This window comes from Equus caballus, chromosome 4 (genome assembly GCF_041296265.1).
Source record: "Equus caballus isolate H_3958 breed thoroughbred chromosome 4, TB-T2T, whole genome shotgun sequence".
NCBI lineage: Eukaryota > Metazoa > Chordata > Mammalia > Perissodactyla > Equidae > Equus > Equus caballus.
In genome coordinates, this window is record NC_091687.1 from 71,285,429 (window position 1) to 71,299,100 (window position 13,672).

General features: G+C 39.5%; 1 long non-coding RNA gene across 1 annotated transcript; it reads left to right on the forward strand.

Moving 5' to 3' along the window:
- The first annotated feature begins 689 nt into the window (after nucleotides 1-689).
- LOC138923809 (uncharacterized) lies at nucleotides 690-13,346 on the forward strand. Its single transcript, XR_011437943.1, has 3 exons — nucleotides 690-6,014; nucleotides 7,113-7,232; nucleotides 11,959-13,346. It is a non-coding gene; the product is annotated as an uncharacterized lncRNA (long non-coding RNA).
- Nucleotides 13,347-13,672: the final 326 nt, after the last annotated feature.

A 13,672-nucleotide genomic window follows, 5' to 3' on the forward strand; every position in this document is an offset into this window, starting at 1 on the left:
TGTTCTTCAGAATGGTGTTCTATAGGATGTCAGTATTCTCTGAAAAAAGAAATCATGTTCAAATAAATTCATGAAGTCCAGATTAAGATCCAAACATTGTTAAATGTGTTTGTTTATAGTTATTATGTATAAGAAATAGATATTTGGTCATTTAGATGATGGAAATATATTTGGTCTTCATCCACAATTCCTGGCTCACAGCTCCTAAAACACTTGGAATTTCCTGTGGTGAGAGCAATAAATATGTCTACTGTTATGTTGATGAGGTGACTTTTGGACCACACCTCAGGATGGGGGCTGATTGCCAGGAGAACCTGCCTTGTGATTAGAGGGCTGGAACTTTTAGTCCCACCCTCAGACCTCGGGGAGGGGAGAAGGGCCAGAGATTGAATTAGTAACCAATCGCCAATGATTTAATCAATCATGCCTAGGTAATGAAGCCTCTATAAACACTCAAAAGAAGAGATTCAGAGAGCTTCTGAATTGGTGAACATGTGGAGATTTGGGGAGAGTCATGCACTTGGAAAGGGCATGGAAGCTGTGCACCATTTCCTGATACCTTGCCCTATGTAGCTTCTCCATCTGGCTGTTCTTGAGTCATATCCTTTTATAATAAACCTATAATATGGTAAGGAAAACGTTTCTCCGAGTTCTGCGAGCCATCCTAGCAAATTAATCGCACCTGAAGAGGGGATTGTGGGACCCTCCAATCTGTAGCTGGTTGGTCAGATGCACAGGTAGCCACCTGGGCTTGCAATTGGCATCTGAAGCAGAGGGCAGTCTTGTAGGACTGAACCTTCAGCCTGTGAAAATTGAGTTGAATTGTAGGACACCCAGCTGGTGTCCAGAGCGTTGCTTGGTGGTGTGGGAGCGGGGGAACCTCCCCCTTACCCTCTAGAAATTTGGGTCCCAGAATACTGTTCTAGTGAGCTTCCCAGAGCTTTCAATATGCTAATCTATATTGTGAATATCCAGGAGATACTAAGTATTGTTTGCAAATATTAGCAGCTGGTGTTATCAAACAGGTTCTGACAGTTGAGTAGTGAATTGAGGTATTTCTAGTCAGTGAGCAATAGAATAATCACACACGCACACCCCTATACATATTTTTCTTGTAATGTTTCATACAAATATCCTTTGTCTGTGTCTGCAAAATAATGGGATAAATGGAAACTGATCAAAATACTGACTAAGTGAATAGTTAATCACAGTCTTTCAAGAATTTTATCTAATTTTTTTTTACTGTGCATATATGCATAAATAAAAAATTACTGATCTTTATTCCTAATACAAATTTTTATAATAAAGTGTGGGGACCTGGAATTGGCCACCCCAAGATATGTCTCTTTGGCATCAGGATTATTTGAGGCTGATTGCTTTTGATAAACTGGGACAGGGAAAGAGGCTCTGAGGAATGGAACTTGCCCTTTGTTAGGACACCTTTGTAAGGTAAATCTCTATCTGTAAAAGGTGCCTCCCTCTCTGTACCAGGAATAAGAAAGGAGATGACCTTCTCTCCCAAAACTCTTAATCAATACCAAAGGCAAGGACTTAAATCTGCATTTTATTGTGCTAATCTGGTAACCTCCTGTAACTGACTTCCCTCCACCTTCCAACGTTGGCATTTCTTTAAGGATTAAGCATCTTTCCTTAGGCTAGGAACTGATTGCTGCGTTCACCTGTAACCGCCCAGCTCCCGACATTAGACTTGCCTCCTGCTACGCCCTCTGAGACAGCAGACCACTACCTGCTGTGTCCATCAAGCACTGTGCCGACAGGGCAATCTTGTGACTATTGTGGGACGGACATTTTCAATCACATGTGAAACACCCCGTTTGGGGGTATATAACCACTATGTGCACCCCACTTCTTTGGTGCCCTTTCTTCCTTTGGGAAGAAAGGCCCGGGCCATGGTTCCTCATAAAGCTTTGTTTAATTTTCTCTTGCTATTCTGTCTCATGTGAATTTAATTTGTTCTCCGGCCAGACGAACCCCCATTTGGGAAGAGGAAATGTCTTCCTCCCCTACAAAAGTTTCTGGCAGGTGTTGGCAAGATGGTCTCATCTCATGGGAGAAGACAAAGTATTCTTTTCTCTCCCAACCCAACCACACCAAAAAGTAATTTATTACGAAAGAGTGAGAAGGAGAGAGAGAGAGAGAGGATAAGAATGGAAGGAGAGGAATGAAAGACAGCAAGTCTAGGAAAATGGTGTATAGAGTTTTAAGAGTTCCAGAGAAATGAGCAGTATTTGGTGACAGAAGTGGAGTCAAGAGAAGTTTCCCTACAAAGTAGCAAGAATCGGTTTAACAGAGACTGTGCTGCAAAGATCTAAGGGGAAAATGCGTTTGAACTTAGAACTTTGTAACCAGATAAATTATTAATAGAAGGTGAGGCCAAAATAAAGCCATTTTAAAAATGCCAGAACTCGAAATTACCACCCACGTACCTTTATGGAAAAAATTACTGGTTTTTAGTCTAAATTACAATGTACAAGAAAGGGTGCAATAGGGGAAACAAGATACAATGGCGGGTGAGTACATACTCTCTTGAGGGGATAAAGAAAGCTAGAAAGAAATTGTAAGCATACATTAGAATCCAACACTTGGGAATTTGGGAATTTCTCATTTGGAAGACCAGGATTTTGTTTCCTGGATCTAGTTACTCAATTTACAAAGAAGTTGTTTACATAATGTATTATAAATATTTTTCAGTCAATCCGAAAATGAAGCACCAAAGATGTAATTACATTTATAAGATAATGATGTAAAGTATACCTAACATATTAGGAAATGGAAGGAGAAAGGAGAGGAGAAGGCAAAGAGGAAGAAAAGGTTAGTGTATTAATTCTATCATCTTTTATGGCAGGTAATCGATTGATTCTGAAAGGTTAGTGTTATTCTATCATCTTTCATGGTAGGGAATCAATTGATTCCGTCTAAAGTTGGTAAATCAAAGACCAGTGATTTAAGCATGTTATTTTCGATTTAATGACAACCACCAGAAGATCTGTTAACAAACACTGGGAACATGATACTTTCTGAGGCGTGGGACAGGGACGCTAGGGAAATCTTACTTTGCATTTTACATCAAGCTGTAACATTTGAATTTGTTTATGAATGCATTTTTTTCTGATTGGTATGTTTTTAAAGAAAAAAAGGAAAAACAAAAACCTAGTGTATCATTTGGGATGGCTCTAGCTAAAAGAAAACTCCTAAATTAATTAGCTCAAGCAATAAAAACCTTATTCTCTCCTCTAACGAGGCGTTCAGAGGTCAGGCAGCTCCAGGAGCGGTATGCCCGGAATCTGGCTTTGCTTCTTGCAGCTCTCTTGGCTCGGATCTCTCTGTGTGCTGGCTTCATCCTCTGGCTGATAATGAGCTGACTGTTAGGAGCAATGAAACCTCTTCTAGAACGTCCTCAAAAATCTTTCCCTCCTGTCTTATTGTCCAGAAATGTTCCTTGCTGTTCCATGTTCGTGCCCAAACCAGTCACTAATAGTGGAAATATGACTACCGTGATTGGTTTGGGCCAGTCCAGCTCACCCACTTGTGCTGGGTCTATTCTCCCCTGAAACTCATGGTTTCCTGGAAAAGTGGTTACTTAGAAAAAAACGGGTGTTCTATTATAGAGGAATTAGGAGAATGGAGGGTAAGGATGTGTATAGGACAAAAGATTGAATATTAAAACTTAAAAGACTTCAGTGGTTTTGAATGTGGTTTTTTGTTTTTGTTTTTTTTTTTTTGTTGAGGAAGATTCACTCTGAGCTACCATATGTGTCAGTGTTCATCTATTTTTTTGTATGTGGGCTGCCAACCCCCATCTTGAAAATTTTTGTCTTTTTTTTTTTCCTTCTTTTTCTCCCAAAGTCCCCCAGTATATAGTTGTATAGTCTTTTAGTTGTAGGTCCTTCTAGGTGTGGCATGTGCCATGCCTCCTCAACATGGCCTGATGAGCAGTGCCATGTCCACACCCAGAATCCAAACCAGTGAAACCCTGGGCCCGCTGAAGCAGAGCGGGAACTCAACCAATCAGCCATGGGGCCAGCCCCGAAAATTTTTGTCTTTACCATTAGACTATTTAGATGTTTTTAAAGAGGAGTGGGCTCTTCTCTTTGTAGCCCTAAATGATGGCTGAGTTTTCGTTTGAGTTAGGAACAAATCTCACCTTAAATACTATAAAATCTTGGCATTGGTACGTTTAACATTTATGATTTCAACTATTTGGGACAGATCCCAAAGTCCCATGATATAATACTTTATGATTTTTCTGAAACATAAAATTGAATTACATGTCTTGCTTAGTTTACTCTTTAGGATATGGTCATTTAGGTTGTAAGTAGGCCTAGCCACCTATTCAACATCGACATATCAAAATATATTTGAATGTTTTGTATTTATCATTATGTAGGCATTTTAAGAGGGACATTATTTGCTAAATGGTCTTCACTAAATTAGAGATCCAAGTCTCTTTCCTAGAAGTCAGTGCTATTTTTTTGCGTGAAGATGGTTGCTCTGATGACTCATTTACCTGATTAAATCTTTTCCACTCACATTTGTGTTCTGTTCCGGCCTGCTTCAGTCAAACCTTAATTTTCCTCCTTTATTTGAATACTGACTTACTGGCCTGTTGGGAGTCAAATCTACACCTGGATTATTTCCCTTAGCATTGGCCCTGCCAACTCATTGTTTTCACCTTTTCCCTTACCAACCCATGCTGCTGAAGTCCTAAGGAGGCCTCATGGGAGAGCTTTTTTTGGGTTATGACACATTATGTAATTATTACTCACTAAATTAGCAGTTTAAATCACTATTGTAAACACTTTCAACTGTTTAATTTTTTAAACAATTTCCTATTATTTAAATATATTTTCACATAATAATAATCACTTGAAGCATTACATGATTCATTACGTATATTAGGAGAAAGTCATTAAAATAAAATTCACTACTGATATTTCACAATTTATTTTTCAACTAAATGTATTAATACGTAGGTAATTATTTAAAAACTGCTACAGCATTTTCTTGTTTTAAATGAGTTTTACCTTAGCATTTTCTACCTTACATAACCTAGTTCATAATTAAAAATGGAATGAACTGGCATTTACTAATGCATATTATTTGGTTATTTGTACTCGTTCTTACCATTTAGATAATACCGATGTTCATTTCTTGACACATAGATCAGGAATATAGGTCCATAGAAATCTGAGATGTAAGATATGGAAAAAAAACACTTCTCTTTGTTTTTCAGGGAGGGTTTTGATGTTTCTCTCTGCTCCTTCCCCTAAGTAGGTAGAAGTGTATGTTAGTCAGCACAGGCTAGTCTATGCTGCGATAATGTATTTGCGTTCTCCAGAGAAACAGCCAATAGGGTGGAGAGGGAGAGTGCAAGAGAGAGAGAGTTATTATAAAGAATTGGCTTATGTGATTCTGGAGGCTGCGAAGTTCCACAATCTGCCATCTACAAACTGGAGACCCAGGAGAGCCAGAGGCGTAGTTCTAGTGTGAATCCAAAGGTCTGAGGATCAGGAGAGCCAATGTTGAAAGTTCCAGCCTGAGTGCAGGAGAAGGTCAATGTCCCAGCTTGAAAACAGTCAGACAGAAAGAGCAAGTTCTCCCTTTCTCCACCTTTTGTTGTAGTCAGGGCTCCAGTGGATTGGATGAGGCCCACCCACATTGGGGAGGGCCATCTGCTTTATTTAGTCTCCTGACTCAAATGTTAATCTCATCCAGAAACACCCTTACAGACATAGCCAGAATAATGTGTAACCAAATAGTTGGGCATTCAGTGGCCTAGTCAAGTTGACACATAAAATTAGTCATCACAAATAACAACTCCCAAATCTTAGTGGCTTAACACTACAAAAGTTTATTTCTTATTTACACGAAATTTGCTGTGAGTCCAGGTGTCTTTCCAGGGCAGCTGTCCTCCAAATGACACATCGATGCTGACGGATCAATTATGGTTCTACCAGCTCAATGCAAAGCTTCTTGGGTTGGCAGGGAAAGAGGTAAGAGTCTCACATTGACAAATGCTTAGGCACAGCACATGATGTGGACAGTTCAGCCCACTGGACAGGTGTAGTCTTATGATGCCATCTAACAGAAAAGATGTGGAAGTATAATCTTCCATGTGAGTGGGAGCTAGAGTAAAACTGTAAATTGGTAAATGTTAGTAATATCTACCTCGGGAAGGTATTTTGTAGGTCAGAGGAAATTCTTCAGAAGACAGATAATCTCTAATTTTGCAACACTCAATACCTACCTTATAGTAATTGTGTAAAAGTAAATAGGACTGCTCCAATGGAACGTATGTGTTCTCTATCCAAGAATAGAATATGGAAGGGCAATAGAACATGCTAGAGAAAAATATTTCACATTCATTTTCTTAAATATTGGAATAACAGTATCAAAATAAAATATACCTAATTTTATTATGGAATACTATATTTTTGTAAAAGAAGTAGCTATAAACTAGCTTTTGCCAAAGTGTGTTATGTGTAGGTTCAATGAAAATAAGAATTCTATAGTCAGGTATGGCAAACACTGGGTTACAAAAGTTTTCTCATTTTCCTAAGGCTTTTCAAAGTCTTTAATATGCTAATTTACATTAGATATCTTCAAGAAGCAGATATAGATTAGGGCATTTCTAAAATCTGTTACCAAGAAATCTTTTTTCAGGGAGCATCTCTCTGGACCAATTAAATAAAAGAAGAATTCTGTGTAACAATCTTTGGAAACTCTGGACTAGACATATCTTTAAATCTAATTAAAGAACAAACTTTTATGGAAAAGGCAAACTTCTAAAAGCTTTACTCTGAAAGCTTTCCATGAACAATTGTTAGGACTAACGTCCCCTCTACAGCTGCTATGCGCAGTAGAGAAAGTTTACTAGAGGAGTGATTTGAAGACAGAGTCGTAACTTTAAAAGTGTTAAACATTTGTGTATAGTATTATCTTGCTTTTCTTTGTCATGAACACTAGGAAGCTCCAGATTAAAGTTGGATGTTGGTTGTAAAGATAGAACGCCCATGATTAAGAGATATAACATACATGATAATTCATGTTAAGGAGTAAGAGCCTAAAAGTCCTCCTTGTCTTATTTCCAGAGTGCTCACTGACTTCTCTGTGTTTGTTTGCCACCTGGAAAATGACATAAAAATTACGAATATAGAAAACCAGTATTGGAGAAATTAGAAACTTCACCTGGATGGAAAAAAAGTGTGAAGGTAAATGCATCCATACTCATTCATAGCTGGTGATATTCTTTCTTTTTTTCTGTTTTCTTTTTTTTTTTTGAGGAAGATTAGCCCTGAGCTAACATCTGCCACCAATCTTCCTCTTTTTGCTGAGGAAGACTGGCCCGGAGCTAATATCTGTGCCCATCTTCTTCCACTTTATACAAGGGATGCCTACCACAGCATGGCCTGCCAAGTGGTGCCATGTCTGCACCCGGGATCTGAACTAGCGAACCCCAGGCCACTGAAGTGGAACATGCGCACTTAACTGCTGCACCACTGGGCCAGCCCCAGTGATATTCTTTCTTCGTGAAGAAAGTTGAAGTAATCTGGAAAGAACTTCCCGAGTTTCCTACCATCCTCCTATAGCAGCAGCTCCACTTTCTCTGCCTTTCCTTGAGCCCACTACTGTCAACAAACTTCATGTTCCTGCCTAATGCCAACCCCTCCACTGTGCACTGGATGACATCACGCAGGGCATTTAAAGACATTGCTCCAGAAATTCTTCCCTTCCATGTAGGTAATCAATTTTTTGCTTTCCATTCAATAATTCCCACCAGCAAACAAACCTGTTGCTATTTTTCCCACACTAAAAGCAAATTCTTCTCTTGACTCTACTTTTCCAACCAGTTGCTGTCTCATTTCTTTTTTTTTTAAAGATTTTATTTTTCCTTTTTCTCCCAAAGCCCCCCAGTACATAGTTGTGTATTTTTAGTTGTGAGTGCTTCTAGTTGTGGCATGTGGGATGTCACCTCAGCATGGCCTGATGAGCAGTGCCATGTCTGCGCCCAGGATTCAAACTGACAAAACCCTTGGCTGCCGTAGCAGAGCGCGCAAGCTTAACCACTCGGCCATGGGGCCAGCCCCGTTTTTCATTTCTTTGCTCACATTTGGAGTAAAACTTCTCAAAGAATTTTCATTCCCACTACTCCACCAAAGCTTCTCTTCTCAGGACTATCGTTGAGCTCCACATTGCAAAATCAATGTCAAATATCAAATAAATTAGTCATTCCTCAGGCCTCCACTTACACACAGTTCAACACTCTCCTCCTTAATAGTCTTTCTTCACTTAGTTCCCAGAACACCAAACTCTTGGTTTTTCTTGTTGCCCAGTCGTTGCTCCTTCTCAGTCTCCTTTGCTGATTCCTCCTCCTCTCCTTTGCGTTTTCTCACTCCTTGTTCTTCTCTTTCCTCCACTTCTTTCCCCTTCCCACTTCTCCTCTCTTCTCCACTCTCTTCTTTTTCTTCTCTTTTGCTTCCTCTTTCATCTCTTCTGTTCTCTTTCTGATTATACTCATTCCCTTGATGACCTCTTTTCATCTCTTGGTTTTAAAATCTTCAATATACCTGCCACCTCCAAATTTCCGTCTCAAGCCCAGATCTCTCTACTAAACTCCAGATTCATGTATTGAAGTGTCTCAAATACAGCTATGCTCTACATGTCCAACATAGAATCCTTGATATCCTAACTCAAATCTGCTCCATCTCAGCTGATTGCAAATCCATCCCAGTTGCTCAGTTTGAAACCTTGGAGAGATTCTTTTTATTAAAGATTTTATTTTTCCTTTTTCTCCCCAAAGCCCCCCCGGTACATAGTGGTATATTTTAGTTGGGGGTCCTTCTAGTTGTGGCATGTGGGATGCCACCTCAGCATGGCCTGATGAGCGGTGCCATGACCGCACCCAGAATCTGAACCCGCAAAACCCTGGGCTGCCACAGTGGAGCATGAGGACTTAATCACTTGGCCATGGGGCCAGCCCCTGGAGTGATTCTTGATTTCTTTCATGCTTTTCTACTCATATCCCATAGCTAATCCAGACTCGCACAACGTCTTATCACCCCCAATGCTAATACCACCATCTTCTCTCATATGGATCATTGGTAAAGGTAAATTTCCGTCCTTTAACCCTTATGATCTGTTATCAAACCAGCAACTAGAATTACTCTTTTAAAAGGTAAATCAGAGCTTGTCATTTCTCTGCCTAAATTCTTCCATTTACTCCTTCTTTGAATTTTTTTCTTCTCCCCAAAGCCCCCCCAGTACATAGTTGCACATTTTAGTTGTCGGTCCTTCTAGTTGTGGTGTGTGGGACGCTGCCTCAGCATGACCTGGTGAGTGGTACCATGTCTGCACCCAGGATCCGAACCAGCAAAACCCTGGGCTGTGGAAGTGGAGCACGTGAACTTAACCACTTGGGCATGGGGCTGGCCTTACTCCTTTTTCATTCACAGTAAAAGTTAAATCCTTTCCAATAGTCTACAAGGTCCTACAAGATCAACCCACAATCCATTTTAACTCACTAATTTTGTCTTCTACTACTTTTCCTCTTATTCACTCTGTTCCTATCAGACTGGGCTCCTTACTCTTCCAGGAGCGTGCCAGGCATGTGTCCTCCCTAAGGCCTTTGCATGAGCTGTTTCTTATGTTTGGACCACTCTTCTATCATATGGGCTACCCTTTCACCTTCTTCCAGTCTTGGCTCAAATGTCACCTTTTCAACGGGACCTCCTGGGCCACTCTGTTTAGTAGCACACTGAGTCCTTCCTCCACACTCCCCATCCCTTTCATCTCACTACCCGCTCCCCTTTATTTTTGCACAGCACTTATCATCTTATTTGCTTACTTATTATGTTATTATCTACTTCCTTTTGATATGTTTCATAAAGATAGGAATCCTTTTTTGTTCACTGATGTGTCTCAAGTGCCTAGATCTGTGACTGGCATAGAGTGCATACTCAATAAATATTTACTGAAGGAAGGATTAGACATCTTACAAGAATGTGCACATCTCAGCAACTCAATTTTCTGAAGCATTACAAAATCCTTTATCTCATAAAATAGGTTAATCTGAATAGGGACATTTTGATTGTACCAAATAAATGGCATGTGTTCATAAAGATATTGAAACTCTGATTTAATCATTCAGCAAACATTTTTAATCTCAAAGGATATCTTTCCATTAGTTTTTTCTCATTATTTTTCTTACAGACATTTTAGTGTTAAAAAATAATTTTCTGTTCAAATACCATTGTCCTGTCAGTGTTACAATTTCATAAGAAATTATTCTTGAAAGGAGACAAAATCAGTTTATACATTGATACTGGTGGATATTTAGATACTCAGAAAACTGGGACATGGCCCCTCGGTTATAAGAAGATCAAAGGGGAACTTAAAAAAACCTTTTATTGAGTTAAGTTAAAATCAAGTGTTAATTCTTTTTATGTGATACTCTTTTCTGAATGGGGATATGTGAGCTTATTTTTAAAAAGTCTTGAAAAGAATAAATCCTCCTTCTCTCAAGCCCTTTGAGCTGTGTGTATTGGCAGAAGGACATAAACATGTAATTTAAATTTCACTTTAAAGCTGTATAAAGGATGTACTGAAAATTTCACCTGTTGGTAATTACAAACGAAAGATTCGGTCTTTTCCAACACTTCTGGAATATTTTAAGATTGATCATAAAGTAGGTCAAAGGAAATCTCAATGAATTCATGTTTAGATAATTTGTATAGTATGTTTTCACCTGGGACTGCTAACAGAAGGACTGATGTGAACCCGACACTGATAAGATCTACTTTACGGGAATGAAAAAATAGCTCCCATGGAGGGCTTCAGAGCTATTTAGCCCTGGATCCAGCTATACCTGAAACCAGTACATCTTTTGGACTCTTCAGTTATGTGAGACAAAAAAAGTCTTCTTTTTACTTAAGCTAGTCTGAGTTGAATTCTAGCACTTGCCACTCCAATAAACCCTTCATCAAGGGTTGGGAGCAGCAAGAAATTACATTAAGTTTGCCCGGGGAAGGAAAGGGGAAGACAGGAGCACAAGGGTAGCTAATGCTTACATAAGAAGATGGATCTGTGCTGGCCTGTTGGAGATAGGGATCCCTCGAGACTGGGAGGAAGCAGGGGTGACAGATTAAAGAATCATAGAGCTTCCCCTCCCACTCAGCTGCCCTGGAAGACTCCTTGGAGACAGTGCATGCAGATCGGTGGTTTGATCCCTGAGTGTCTCAACCTTAACTGTAGGTGTAGGAGCTCCTATGACTAATCCTGTGGTCAGCATAGACTGCAGGTCTTCCCCCAAATTATGCTGGGCCATGACAGGGTTATCCAGTTGCCCCAGTAGGCTACAAAATGTTTTCATTTTCACTGTGTTCCCTGATGTAAAAAGAGGTTGGGAAGCACTAGGGAGGATTGCCATGCAGGACTTGTATCATGGTGGCTGTAGTGGGTAGAATAGTGGCCCTCCAAAGATGTCCTTGTTAATCCTTGGAACCTGCGAATATGTTTAGGAACATGACGAGGGGGAATTAAGGTTGCAGGAGGAATTAAGGTTGCTAATCAGCTGGCTTCAACATAACGAGATTATTCTGGGTCATCCAGGTAGACCTGATATAATCAGAAGGGTCTTTAAATGGGGAAGAGAGAAGCAGAAGAGTCAGAATCTGAGAGATGGCATCCTGAGAAAGACTCGATCTGCCATTGCTGGCTTTGAAGATGGACAAAGGGGCCCCTAACCAAGCAATGAGGGCAGCCTCTAGAAGCTGGAAGAGGCAAGACGCGTTCCCCCCAGAGCCTCCAAAAGGAACACAGCCCTGTCAACCCCTTGATTTTAGCCCAGTGAGACCCATTTCAGACTTCTGACCTTTAGAACTATAAGAAAATAAATTTGCATTGTTTTTAAGCCACTGAGTTTGCGGTAATTTGCTACAGCTGCAGTGGGAAACTAATACAGTGTCCTACCGAAGACAGAGGTTCAGCACCGATGGCAAAATCCGGCAGCAGGAGGTGGAGGATGATGACAGATGTGAACCAAGGCCTAGGCCTGCCCTATTTTGCTGTCACCATGTTAGTCCCAGACTTCTTGTACATTTCTCAGAGGGTGGCAGGATGCACCGATAATGATGATGTTGACCATCCCATCAGTGGGTAAGTGGAAGATCCAAAGCAGATTTATTTTATTTTGAAAATTAGGTGTTTGATTCAGAATAACATGCAACAAATTTGTATCCAATAATATTCCTTATCAATTGTGTAGCATCAATTTTGTTCATTTATACTCTTTTGAAGTCACTTTTTGAACCAATTACGAATATCAAATCTTTACAACTGTGTCTTTAAAACCCCCAACTGTTTTTTCCTGGGGAATTTCTATTATTTGAATTTCATGCATGTCTCCCTTTTGACATTATTCTGACCAGCAATAGCGCTACTCCTTCTTTGTTGATAACCATCGCTAAACTTTCATGATCTCTTTTCCTACTTGCACCCGCATTGAGCAATACCCAACTAAGCACAAATCTCATCTCTTCTATTCTTGACCACCTCTTCTACCTCAGTCAATGTCACGAGGCCCAAACCCTCTTCACCCTCCTTCTGTCGTTGTTTCTGAAGACATCCTGTCATCTTGTTAAGGGCACTGGTCCTCATGAAAGATCATGAATTTATCCTGTTAGGGTTCTAACTAGTCTTCGTACTCTTTAAACCTTGCCAGTTGCAGTGTGTTGAATGCTTTCTTTTTATTGCATTCTCTGACCTATACTTGGTCTTCTTCTGAGTATCTTTCCACTGGATTCTAAGCACCACATTATTAAAAATAATCATTTGTCTATCAACTGCCCAAAGTTTTTTAATTAGAAGTTAATTTGTAACAGTTTATGAAGTTTCTGCTGTATAATAAAGATATGGAAATATTAAATTCAATTTCTTTCAAATGGAAGCATATTACTAATTAGACTAAAGAGCACTTGTCTTGGGGTACCTGGTCATATTTTTGCCAGACCAGTTTTTTTCCTTTTCTCAACTACTTTGAGTAGTGATAGGAAGGTGTAGACTAAACTCTCAGACACTTACTTTTACTTGACTCTGTCTTTCATGGTCAGACACTTAATTTTGTAGTCAGACAGATAATTTAAACATGCTATTTTTCATATATCTTGAAGTGTTTTCCACATTAAACTACAACATAAAGAGTGACTTTGCATTCATTAGTGATGCTGTTATTTCTATAAAAATCACTTGGTATATATTGGTTGAATTGTAGTTTAGGATGTAGTATTTGTTTTAATTAAATGGATTAAAAAATATATTGCCCAAAGGTGAAAAGACTGTTTTCAATGTGGTCAGAGTCATCATTTTTTTCCACTATTACCAGGAAAGAAGGAGAAATTACCTTTATTTCATTTAGTCTACTGCCTGAAGGACAGACTTTTTTCATTTGGTTTCACCGATGTATTAGCATTTGTGACACAGCAGAAGCTGGAACATTACAAATGTCTGTAATTGTTTGCCTTGCTGTAGGGAATATAATGTTGTTAATATCTATTACTGGACTAAATGAATGAATTAAGTAGCCAGAAACAAATATGATTGTCAAGCATGATTTAGTTGGCATATAGCTTTAGAACAGCTGCCAGATTTAATATGG